We start from the raw sequence: 13,497 nt of genomic DNA on the forward strand, positions 1-13,497 counted from the left end.
ATTAATCTCAGATCAATCGCCCTTAACAAAAAACCATTTCTTGGAAAAAGAAAGCAATCTACGCAAATCTTTGAAGAACAACTTCTATCCGTCTGCGTAGGGTCAGATCTGATTTTCTTTTGGTTCAAGATTCGAACCTGGCTCTAATACCACTAAAGGAATTGTAGGATCCATCTAATGGACACCAAAACGGTTGCGGAATGGGTGGGCAAATTTCAAAAAATTTCCTACCTTCTTCCAACTGGGAATCGTATTCCCTAAATTTAGAATACCATATTCAAGGATCTAACTTGAACCATAATCGAACCAGATCTGAACCAAAAGGAAAAAGGGAGGAATATACCTGATCCGGAGAAGCAGTATCTCCCAAAGTTGGTGTTCATGCCCAAAGAAGAAACCAAGATCCGCTCTTGTTGAAGATGACACAGCTGTGGATGGAACGGAACCAGCAGGGTGCGTCCTACACACTGGATCCTTCGCAATAATCCTCTGGAAACTCTGAACACCGAATCTTCTTCAGTCTTTCTTGCAATACTGATGTCAAGAACTGATTTCTTGACTTCCTGTTTCTGCAAAGATTGAATCTTGCAAGAGGGAATGGCGGCAGCAGGAGGAGAACTCCCGGGACGAAGATGGCTGAACTGCTTCTCTTCTCTCTGGAGTATGAATGAGATCTAATCTCAATTCGTAGGGAGTTTTTTTTTTTTCACAAACCCTGGTTCGAATTCTGATTTGTTTCTGTTTGGGTTTCTCCTCTTTTCTTCTTGATTAAGAAACCACCTAATTAGGAGTTATCCCAATCCAAATCTATATTTGGATAGGGGATTATCTCAATCCTATCTGCAGATTAAGTTAGTTTACTCCTGATCTTATCAGGAGGTTACCAGATTCAAATCTAATTTGAATTTGGTCTCCTGGAGTGGATAAGGTTAAATGCCTAATCCTTTTACTAACATTAATCTCAGATTCGCCCCATAGATGGGTGATCATATCAGCCCAGCTCGAAATGGGCTTTTGGCCCATTAGATTTTCAGTGTTTAACTAGCTTCTAATCTGCTGCCCAGTTGGGCTTCTTTGTATGGTGTGGGACCCAAGCATTGATCTACACACCAGCCACATGGTTTCGGCCCAGCCTTTAATACAAGGCCCAGCCGAATTCATTGAAAGACTCAGTAAACCCCTGAGCCCATCATATGGACCCTATGGGCCCAACACTTACATTAAGTGGTCCCTGTGCCAAGCCATCTTATAAAAACCCGGGGACTGTGGGCAGGTGCAAGATTAGCCCATCAGGTACTATCCTAAATGGTCTTACACTTAAACTCTCAGCCCTTAATGATCAAGCACTGCCCGACAAGAGATGACCTCTCCCTCGGCTGCAAGGAACAGTGCCGCACTCTCCACTCACATGGATCCCAGGAATTAAAACCATTTGCAAACATTTTGAAACCGTAAAAAATATATATAAATATATTAATTTTGCAAAACAAAATTCCAAGGATTGAAAACAACTGTCGGTAGTTTGGTTTCCATCAGAGAGAGTGCCTTTCTCGATCTTTACCCTTCGTCCGACAAAGGGGCTGATCCCGTCACTATGATCACCCACTTAGATGAATTCTCAGACTGTCCCAACATACCCAGGTTTTGACCCCCATCTAAGGATCTCATTGATTGGCATATCAAAGACAGCCCGATCCGACACCTAGTGAAGTGTCATAATCGAGTGTAGGGGTTTGGTGTAACTTTCCAATTTTGCCCATCTGTCTCCAAGGTCCAGGGTAATACTGGAAATCTGGTCCGGTTAAAGGATTAAAATAATCCCATACTGCATGTGCCTTAGGTCTTACCCTGGTGGTTGAAACAGGTCATCCCAACACTTGGTGGCACACTAGTATCTGCCTTGGCAGGATAAATCTCCCCAGACTTATCCAATGGCTGTGAACACTTAAAACAAACACGAGTCTCTATAAGTGTCCAGTTTTAGGGTCTTACACAGAATTAAACCAAACAACATGAGTCAAACATGCACTTTATTTATTTCCATTAAATAACAAAAGTACATCAAATCGGATTGAAGCTAAGGGCATACAAAACTGTCTAACACTCTTAGCATTAGCAATGTACGAATCTACAAAGTTCAGTACAAAGTTAGAACGAAGTGAAGACATGATCATAAAAAGAAATGAGAATGCACAGCCCACATACCAGACTAGAATTGACCGGCTGAAGGGCACATCAGCCCAACCAGGGTCAGCAATTGGGATGATGTGTACTCCTTGATGTGCAGCTATACTATCCTTTTCATAACAGCTATCTCCTCCTTTGACAACTCGACCTAGGAAGGACCCTTATCCTTAGTCCTTGGAACGGATAGGGCGAGGGAGAATGACCAACCTCCTCGACACTTCACAAAGAAGAAATACTCTTTCCAGTGCATGATGGAAGTGAGACCCAATGAGCACCTTCGTGTTCAACCTAGCCGATAGGTAGTAGTACCCCTGCTTGTGCTTCTTTAAGTGGAGAAAGTATCTAAACAGCGATAGGGTAAACTCAATATCGTTGAGAGTGTAGTAGCAAAGCAGCCCGACCAGGTACTGAAATGAGTTTGGCATCAACTGAACAGGAAGAACCTGATACCACCTCAGGATGGACACCAACCCAGGACTTAAGGGGAACCTAAGGCCGGCAATCAAAGTATGGATGTACACACAAATCTCCCTGGGACGGGCTGAAGTGGCCATCTCCTAAATCCTGGGACACCTCAGTTCATTCTCTTCAGGAATGCGGTACACTTCCCGGATTTTACCCAGGTCGGTCGGAGAAAGAGTACATGAAGCAAATAAATATCAAATAATCAAAAAAATGGCTTGGGTTGATAGTGTGATGGTCCGAATGCAATCCGGACAAAAGCTGCATTCCTACAAAACTGTAAGTTGTAGATCGATCTCCATTTGCAATCTCTATCTTCTCTGCAAGCTCCAACGATTTCTCCGATGTAAAAAAATAGAAAAAGCCCTAATTTATATTGCTTACATCAGAAAAACCTAATACATTATTTCTAAAAACAAAAATAATTAATTACAGACCAAATAATCAAATTAACAAATTTGGTGTACACCAATCTTCCCACAATCAAGAGTTCGATCTCCATCACTCTTTCAAGAATCCATAACAAAACAATTCTATAATATATAAGGATATATCTATAAAAATTTTAGATCATTGGCCCACTCTGAAAACCAAATTCTTAGAGATTTCTACTAACTGCTAAAATTGGCTAGACTTGTTCTTGCTATTAGACAGTGTACGCCCTTAGCTCAAATTAGATTGGTGTTCTGATACATTAATTGTAAATGAGTATAAGTACATAATTGTTTCATGTTATAATTGGTGTGTTTCTGTGTAATTACCCCTTAAACTGGACACTTATGAGACTCATGTTAGTTTAGAATGTTCTCAGCCATTGGATAGACTTGGGGAGTTTATTTTGCCAAGGCTGAAATCAACTGCTGGTAGTTTAGGTTTCCATAAGAGAGAGTGCATCCCCGATCATTCAATTTGTCCGACAAAGGGGCTGATCCTATCATTATGATCACCCACTCAGATGAGTTCTCAAACTGTCCCAACATACCCAGGTTTTGACCCCCTCTAAGGATTTCACTGATTGGCATATCAAAGACAGTCCAATCCGACACCTAATGTAGTATCATAATCGAGTCTAGGGGTCAGGTGTAACATTCTAGTTTTGCCCACCTATTTCCAAGGTCTAGGGTAACACTGGAAAATTGGTCTGGTTCAGGGTTTCAATAAAACCCACACTACATGTACCTCAGCTCTCACCCTAGCAGCTGAGACAAGTCACCCCAACCAACTTGGTGGTACATCAGTGTCAGCATTGGCAGGATAAATTTCCCCAGATCGATTCAACGGCTGTGAAGATTCTAAACTAACTCGAGTCTCATATGTGTCCAATTTAAGGGTATTACACAGAAACACACCATAATAACATGAATCAATTATGTACTTTATTCATTTACAATAAATGTCAAAAGATACATCAGTTTGATTGGAGCTAAGCACATAACTGTCTAACACTAAGGTCGCTTGTGAAGAACCTCCCAGAGGATAAGGGGAAGTTCCTTAAGCACACCAAAAAATATATGAACGTCGAGGAAACACTTCACGCACACGAAAAGCTTGTCAAAGTCGGAAAGAGGAAGGAACGTGATAATGGCCAAGGCAAAAGAAGTAGTAAGCACAAGAGGTCGATCTCCATTACTCTTTCAAGAATCCATAATAAAACAATTCTATAATATATCAGGATATATCTATAAAAATTTTAGATCATTGGCCCACTCTGAAAACCAAATTCTTAGAGATTTTTACTAACTGCTCAAATTGGCTAGACTTGTTCTTGCTGTTAGACAGTGTATGCCCTTAGCTCAAATCAGATTGGTGTACTGATACATTTATTGTAAATGAGTATAAGTATATAATTGTTTCATGTTATAATTGGTTGTTTCTGTGTAATTACCCCTTAAACTGGACATTTATGAGACTCATGTTAGTTTAGAATGTTCTCAGCCATTGGATAGACTTGGGGAGTTTATTTTGCCAAGGCTGACACTAATGTGCTGCCAAGAAGGTTGGGGCAGCCTGTCTCAACTGCCAGGGTTGGACCCAAAGCACATGTGGTGTGTGTTTGTTTGAAACACTGAACCCAGACCAATTTCTAATTATGCCCTGGACCTTGGAGACTAGTTGGAAAAATTGGAAAGTTATTCATAACTCCTAAACTCGATTATGGTACTGCACTGGGTGTCAGATTAGGTTGTCTTTGATATGCCAATCAGTGAGATCCTTTGGAGGTCAAAATCTGGGTATGGTAGGGCAGTCTGAGAATTCACTCAAGTGGGTGATCAAAGTGACAGGATCAGCCCCTTTGTTGGACAAAGTGAATGATCGGGACTACACTCTCTGATGGAAACCAAAACTGTCGATAGTCGATTTCAAACTTGTTTGAGATTTGTTTTGCAAAATATATTTATATGATATATATTATGTTTTAAGGTAAAAGGTTTGCAAAAGGTCTTAATTCCCAAGACCCATCCGAGAAGAGAGTGCGACACTGCACTTTGCAGCCAGGGGAGAGGTCCTTCCTTGTCGGGCAGCATTTGATCATTAAGGGCTGAGAGGTTAAGTGTAAAAGACCATTAAGAGTTGTTTTACTTGATGGGCTATATCTCACTTAAGTCCGTTGTCCTTGGGCCTTCATAGGATGGTTGGACTCAATGATCATTTACTGTAAATGTTGGGCCCATTAAGAGCCCATACTGATGGACTCAGGGGTTCACACTGCTTGATAGTGAATTCGGCCAAGCCTTTCCACAGAGGTTGGGACGAACCCATGTAGGCTTATGTGAGGTCATTGTTGGGGTCCAATGCTAAATAAAGTGAACCTAAATGGGCCAACAACAAACCAAGGTTGTGAGCCACTTGCTTATTAGGCCTAAAGGCCATGATTAATTGGATTAATTAGGGTGTGACATGATAGCTTAAGCAGTCGTTTTATATGGGTGAATATGGGTTTGGATATGGGTCTGGATCAGCCATTAGGATAAGAGGATAAGTCTTATCCACTTAGCGAGTTCAAATCCAAATAAATATTTGGATTAGGAATCTCCTAATTTGATTAGGAGTGGTTATCCTTAAGGCTAAAAAAAGAGGAGATCGAATATGCTCCAGTTTACTCTACTCTTAATTCTCTCTCTCTCTATTCTTTATGCCTCAGAAACCCTAATTCGACCTCCCCTTCTTGGACTGATCTTGATCAGTTCCACCTCTGATTTTTGGAAGAAAAATACAGAGAAAATTCGTGCTCACCTCCCTTGTACGATCCAAAGTGTTGGATTGTAGTTTTGTTGAAAATTGTGTTGCTGAATCGGCTTCAATTCAAGCTGTGCCATCTTCAGGGGAAGTTGGTTTTGGGATTCAGTTTTAGTGTGAACTATCACTTTGGGAGCTACATTTGTGGAATCCGTATCAGGTATACTTCTCCATTCTTTTTGGTTTCAGATTTAGTCTGGTTTCAATGCAAGAACGATTCTTGAGAAATGCAGTTTTTTAAAATTAGGAATACGATTCCCTGAAGGTTGCAAGAAAATTTTTGAAATTTTGCCCAACCATCCGGCATGGTTCGGCCATCCATATGATGGATTTCACCTTCCATCACTTGTCGATTTGAGTTTTGGTTAAAATCCAGTTTGGTTCATTCCAAGGGATGAACCTGGCTCCGATACCACTGTTGGAAGGGTTAGGATTCATCATATGGATGGCCGAACCATGTTAGATGGCTGGGCAAAATTTCAAAAAATTTACTAATCCTTTTGGGAATCGAATTCCCTATGTTTTGAAAAATTGCATTTTTTAGAATTGGTCTTGCACTAAATCAAACCAGATTTGAAACCAATCAAAGAGGAAGATTTATACCTGATATGGATACCACAAATGCAGATCCTAAGGTGGCACAATGTGTAGGTGAAGCTGATTCAATAACACAGTTTTCAGCAAAATTACAACCCAACTACTTGGATCGAACTGGGGAAGGTGAGCTTGAAGTTCCTCTAAATTTTTCTTGCAAAAATGAGAAGAAAACTGATCTCCATCTGTCCTTGAAAGCCTAGGTCATGACAGGGTTTCATGGAAGACAAAAGAGAAGAAGAGAGAACAAGAAATAGTGGTATTCATGTCTGGTTCACCCTCTTCTTCTTTTATCTCTTTATGGAGCACTTCTCCTAATCAAATTAGGAGATTATCCAAATCTAATTTGGATCTGGACTCTAATAAGAGATAAGCCTTATCTCCCCACTGAGTGCCCCATGAATTCTTGAGTAGCCAGTACTTCATGCCCTCTTCACTTGTACCATAACCAACCACTGTAACAGCATGGTTTAAATCAGTTCCACATTCCCCTGTAAAAACACCAGTTGAGTAGAAGAGGAAGTCGTTGGAACTAGCGCCTATGGCGACAGAAACTGGTTGCATGGGATGCTGATTCTCATCATTTGATGGGACGTCCACATATCCCACTGATACTTGCTGCATGGGATGCTGATTTCTCTGTGTCCCACATTCCCTGCACTCCTCTGAAAGGGTAGTTTTCTTCGCTGTTAATGCCTCCAGTTTGTTGGATATATTGGAAAGCAGTATCCATAAAACCACCGTCACAGCCATTATTTTCAGTGTTGCAGTCTACCAGCTGTTGCTCAGATAGAGAAATTTGTTGGCCTTTCTTGATTTGGATAATCCCTTCAATTGCTGCCACTGCCGAGAATACCCAACAACATCCTATATATATTGAATTGATTGCTTTGTTAGTGAATTGTACGTATTGTAATGCTATTTACCCTAGTTGCACTTGCACCCCAAGTTGAAAGAATCTATGCGCTCGGCATTGTTCTTGAATATGTTGAAGCGTTTCTCCTTCTCTACATTGTCTTGGTATACAACTCCATGGCGAGCCATCCATTGCTCAAACCTCTCCAACATAGATGCTTGTTGGAGAGTGCGGGCATTGGCTTGAGAAGTAGAAGCTCCTAAAATGATGATCAATAGCGAGGCCATGGCACAGGTTATGAGTTGGCACGCCATTGTCGTCTGAAGTAGCTGATAACTATATATATATATATGATGATGAATAAGAGGAGAACAAATTAAAGGCTAAGTAATTGAGGATCCATGTCCAATTCCTTTGGTGGTTTTCATTTATATAGAGTTTGCATGCATGTGCACTTCCCCAAGGAAACTATGTTAATTTCCTTGCCGTGCTGGGGGTGTTTGACTTATAACATTTATCATTTATATAGACAGCATTCCTTATCATTCCAATCAATCCAGTAGTGCAGGGTGACTAAAAATTTTCTTGAAGTAATTGGAGAGTCTAATTTAAACTATATATAGCATTGATTAAGAACTTTCTTCATTCGAGAGTGTGGCAAGAATTACCTGTGCAAATTGGGGGATAACATCGTATCAAAGAAGAAAAAAAAAATGGCCGGGGGTCATATTTTCTTGCACTTTGGAAACGGAACCGTGACAAAAGCTACTTAATTTGCTTATTCTTATACAGTTATACTTGCATTCGGTCAGTTACAAGTGTCCATTTACATGTGTAAGACATACATCATATAAAACAGATGTGAGTATGTGACTGACAAAGGCTATTAGAATAAAAGTAAGTATTTGAGATGGTCTAGAGTTGGAGAATAAGGTTGTGTTTGATGTTTCCACTTTCTTCTTCAATCATTTTCGGTTGACCCATTTGTTCCTCCAAGTTGTAGGACAATGGTTTAACAATCCGATTGAACAGGTTGACCCTTCAATCATTTTCGGTTGACCCATTTGTTCCTCCAGGTTGTAGGTCAATGGTTCAACAATCCGAGTTGAACAGGTTGACCCGTGATGTCGTCACATATATAAGTTAAGAAAACTACAAACTGAGACTAATGCTGATGAGGTTCCTCGGCTTTTGCATTCAATTAATTGGAGAGTCCAACTTGAAACCGTAACATTCATTAAGAACTTTCCTGATCATGTCATATGAGAGAGTGGCATCTATTACATGCGCAAATTGGAGAACATATTTTCTAGCATAGGGGAGCAATCATGACCAATGCTACTCTTTCCTAGACCACAAACTATTCAATGTTTAATGAGTTCGAATCTATTTTTTTCTAGTCTTGTACTTCCATTCACTCTCTGACAAGTGTCCATTTACACGTATATAAACACTCGTATAGATGAAAATACACATGTATTGATAAGTGATCGATGAGGGGTGGTCTAACCGTTCAGTTACGAAGAGCCACGTGATTAGCCCGAACCGTTTAATGACACCTCAGTGCCATATGGAGGCAGGTCGCACCTGCCAGGTCAGCCCAAGCCAACCAGCTTGACCTGCATCTCGACTAATGGAAGACCAGCAGATTGCTCCACAGCGATGTGGAGCACATCACCTCGGGAGAACGAGCCAGTGACTTTGGATGCCAACTTGACCTCCCTGACCGGGTTGCCAATGACTTGAGTAGTCGACCGACCTCTGGGTTACCGACATACATGATGCATTGTTTTTATCTGATAAGTACGCCTATCGGTTCCTAAACAAATGGCGGAACGTTGTCCATGCCTTCTCAAGGTACTCATGATCCATTGCATTTTATCTCTCTAGTTCCTATAGTCTCCCTTCGCTTTCTTACTCACTAAACTCGACTAACTCAAGCATTGGAGTGACTACCTCAAGTCAAAACCCCTAGGTACTCTAATATCTTTCTTCTTGCAGATCGGTCTGTCAATCTCAACACCACTCGTCCGAGTTGTCCTCTAGTAGGGAAGTTAGGCGATTCGACCACCATCAATTGAAACCATATGTGGGAACCAAAATGAAAAAGCCAGTTCAACCTCTCACCACATTAGTCATAACCCAGCATGTCTTCCTCAAAGAACAACCAAAATGAAGGAACCTCCATTGGGGGGCAAATGTAAGTAGTCGAGCCATCGGCGTTCCTACCAGTGTAGATCATTTACAGTTTCAAGAGTTGATGTTGTACGTCTGAAGCATTGACCTGCGCATGTAGTCCTGGAAGCAGCACTTCACTGCTCTTGGGCCAATGCAGCCCAGATGTCATTGCAGACGCAGCCACTACCCAAGAACCAGAATGTCAACAAGTCAGTAACCCCACCGGATGACAAATGTTGTCTTCTCAACGCCTCAAAGAACCTTGCTAGGAGTTGGACTTCCTAAGCACAAGACACCACTTATGCCCCTAACGTGGAAATTAGTAGGGCAACCACCTCGGTCAGGTTGGACAACATGGCCTCGGCATTGGGGTCCAAGCAAAACAGGCGTAGGAGGCACCCAAGGCATAATCCCATCAAGAGCCGACTCGGTCCTTAGGTGGATGGTCGTCAGACAAGCCCGCCTAAAGAACAAGAAGTCAGTCTGTCAAACACCTCGACTGCTCCTCAATTCATTCGGGCTTTGCCCCTTTCGGCCAAGATCCTTGCTGAGCCCGGGCCTAATAATTTTTTAGCCTCGAACCTAGAGACTTAGGACTAAATGACTTACATCGTTGACCACATCAACAAATTGTAGGCTTTGATGTAGCTGCATGAAGAAAATGAGGCAGGAAAGTGCCTCGCCTTCCCAACCATATTCTGCCAGGCTACCCAAATGTGGTACTCAAGCTTGGCCCGGGCTCCACTAAGACCTAGGACCAGATTGTCAACCTGTTTACGACACACTTTGCTACCTACCGATGTCACTCGAAGACATCCAACTACCTAATTACGGTATACCAGTGTTCTGTATATCCAGAACCATGACCCCGCTATACAGATGACTGCAAAAATCCACGACGTCTGAGACCCCCACCTGAGAAGGTTGCTTGTGAAGAACCTCACAAAGGATAAAGGGAAGTTCCTTAAGCATTACCAAAAATATATAAGCATCGAGGAAATGCTTCATGCACACGAAAAGCTTGTCGGAGCCGGCAAGAGAAAGGAACGTGATAATGGCCAAGGCAAAGGAATTAGCAAGCACAGTTGTAGAAGCAACAGGTCGCCTAGGTGCTCCAAGTCACTGAAATGCTGATTCAAGTCATCCCTTGCCACTCCAGGTCGTTGACAAGACGCTTTAGGACTCCTCCCATTGGCGGTTGACCTGGAAATAGAGTTGTTCACGGGCCGGGTTTTGGACCTGACTTTACACTATGTTGTGCTCGGGCTTCGGGCCGGGCTCATTCAAATTTTGGCAAAAGCTAGGCCCGAGCCTGGCCCATGAACAGGTCTACCTGGAACTGCTCCCAAAGCTCGGCGTGGATAGAGCTCACCCATTGGAAGATGTCATCCTCGTGTTGATCTTAGATATCGAGCCCAAGAAGACAATCCAGATTGAGCCACAACTCGATGAACCTCCACGCTTCTAAATTAGTAAGTTTTTTACATTCAAATATTGATGTATTTTCCTGGTTGCGTGTCGGCATGCCTAGCATAGACCCCTTTGTTATTACCCATAAATTTAATGTAGTTCCCTTGGTTATACCTATAAAGTAGAGGAAAAGGAAATTCACCCCAAAGCAGTGTAGGACAATTGACAAGAAGGTTGGGAAGGTCCTCAAATGTGAAGTGGCATATGTGCATCGGCTATACAGACCTGAAACAAGCTTGACCAAAGTATATCTTCCCACTCTCAAGGATAGATAGACTAGTTGATTGCACCTCGGGATTCAAGCTATACTTGCCCAAAGTATATGTTCCAACTCTTAAGGATGGACAGATTGGTAGATGCCACCTCGGGGTTTGAGCTGCTGAGATTAATGGGTGTCTATTCCGGTTACAAATAGATCTAGATGGATCCAGCGGACCAAGAGAAAACAACTTTTGTAACTGAAATTGGGTTGTATTGTTACAAGGTCATGCCTTTTGGCCTAAAGAATGTCAGGGCGACCTACTTGCGTCTTGTAAACAATTTCTTTTTCAAATTTAATTGGAAATAAAGTAAAAGTTTATTTAGATGATGTTTGTTGTTCTAAAGAATGTTTGCTACTCTAAGAAAATATAACCTGAAGCTCAATCCAAACAAGTGTCTTTGGGGTCACATCGGACAAGTTCCACAATTACATAGTCACTCGATGTGGCATTGAAGCCAACCCTGAGAAACTTAAAGAAATTTTAGATATGTAACCAAGTGAATGTAAAGGCAATTCTAAATAGTTTATCCCTCAGGAAGGAGGTCGGTGTGAGGAATGTAGAGGCATGTACTGACTCCTAGCTCGTGGTGAACCAAGTGAACGAACATTATGAAGCTCAGGATCCTTCAATGTTTAAGTACTTGGTGAAGGTGTGTGAGCTAATTAGACAGTTTGATACTTTATCAATCAACCAAATACCGAGATCCAAGAAGGCACAGGATGACGCGCTTTCATAGCTGCCGGCTCTACTGACAACACCAAGAGGACAACATACGTAGAAGACTTGTTGCGCCCCAACATAGAGAGGGCGCTAGAAGAGGAGATGGCTCCTGTGCAAGTCATAGAACTGAGCAAGATGGATTCACTTTTCGTGTATCTACATGGTGGGTGTCGAATCCAACAAAAAATAAAAGTCCTGCTCAGATTAAATATTTTTGTATATAGTGATGAGCAAGGTCGTCTCCACAGGGATTGGGTGGATTTATTTCCAAGAAAATGAAATAGGGGGTTGTTGTAAAGATAAGGAAAATAAAATGAAATAAAATAAAGCAAGGATTAAATCGATGGGAGATAGCTTCTGGTTGAAGGGACAAGTTCAGCCTTGATTCTTATCATTGATCATCGATGCAAGGACAAATTCATATGTTTATGAATAAATTGGTTATAGCCATTAACAAGCTCTAACAGCCAGCCTCTACTCGAATTTCTCGGCAACCAAAACAAGATCTTTGATTGCTTCTCTTATTAATAGACAATCCTAAACAAACTCCTTGGATTTAATCTATTAATAGCATTAAGAGGGGAGAGACCCAATTCTGGTCAGCGATCTCACAAGCTTGGACCATTTAAACCAAATCATATATCCTCCTAACATAAATCGAAAACTTGTCCATAATCAATTTATGTTAGTTTCCACCATGATTAAACCTACCAATCATATACGAAATTAGAAGTTCAATCGGCCATAGATTATTCTCATTGAATGAGCAAGGGATCCTTCTTGCTTAATCAATAAAAATAATCCTCACAGGAAATCGCAGAAAACATATGAATACCTATAAACAATGAACTGAAATAAAAATCAATTAGATCTCACAATGTTTAAGAATCAAAGCTTCCCTAACCTTTCAACGAGAAATCAAAAGCTTACACACACTTCATGTAGAAATCGTAGCTTCTAGATGAGGGGGGCGGGCGTATTCTGCTTCTTTTCTCCCTTCTTGCTGAATTCTTGTTTCCAATATTTGATGATGCCTCCTTGCTAGTCCGCCCTCCTTTTTATAGCCTTAGGGGCGTATTCTGCAGGGCTCTGAATAGTTAGTACAAAAGAAGAGAAACAAGGAAGAACAAGTAAAGCCGAACTTACCACCATGATTTGATGAAGAGTTGTGCTCTCCAAGAGCTGCTGGTGTGGCTACTGGCTTCCTTCCTAATACCAGGGAGACTCACACCCTGGGCAAGCTGCTCGGCCACCCCCTCTGTCTCAAGGGTGCCTTTTGGCTGAATCAACCATTGTGGCACATAAACACTGGCTGAGCCCTTAGTCGAAGGATGTTCCGGAGTGTCCCCCCTCTGCAATGAGAACCACTCGAGTTGAGTCATGGCCTCCTCGGAGTCAACTACCACAACTTCCTCTATGTACCTTGGCCTCTTCCTCTATTGAGGGGTGCATTCTATCGAATGGCGATGAAGCTCCATGGAAGAAGGAGCCCTAACGAGCACCTTGGTGTTCGACCTGGCTGATAGGTAG

The 13,497-nt window shown here is 41.8% G+C and overlaps 1 pseudogene; it reads right to left on the bottom strand.

Moving 5' to 3' along the window:
- Positions 1-6,798: 6,798 nt before the first annotated feature.
- LOC148802957 (senescence-specific cysteine protease SAG12 pseudogene) lies at positions 6,799-7,650 on the bottom strand (annotated as a pseudogene).
- Positions 7,651-13,497: the final 5,847 nt, after the last annotated feature.

Source organism: Nelumbo nucifera, chromosome 1 (assembly GCF_055504915.1).
Source record: "Nelumbo nucifera cultivar China Antique chromosome 1, China Antique-T2T, whole genome shotgun sequence".
NCBI lineage: Eukaryota > Viridiplantae > Streptophyta > Magnoliopsida > Proteales > Nelumbonaceae > Nelumbo > Nelumbo nucifera.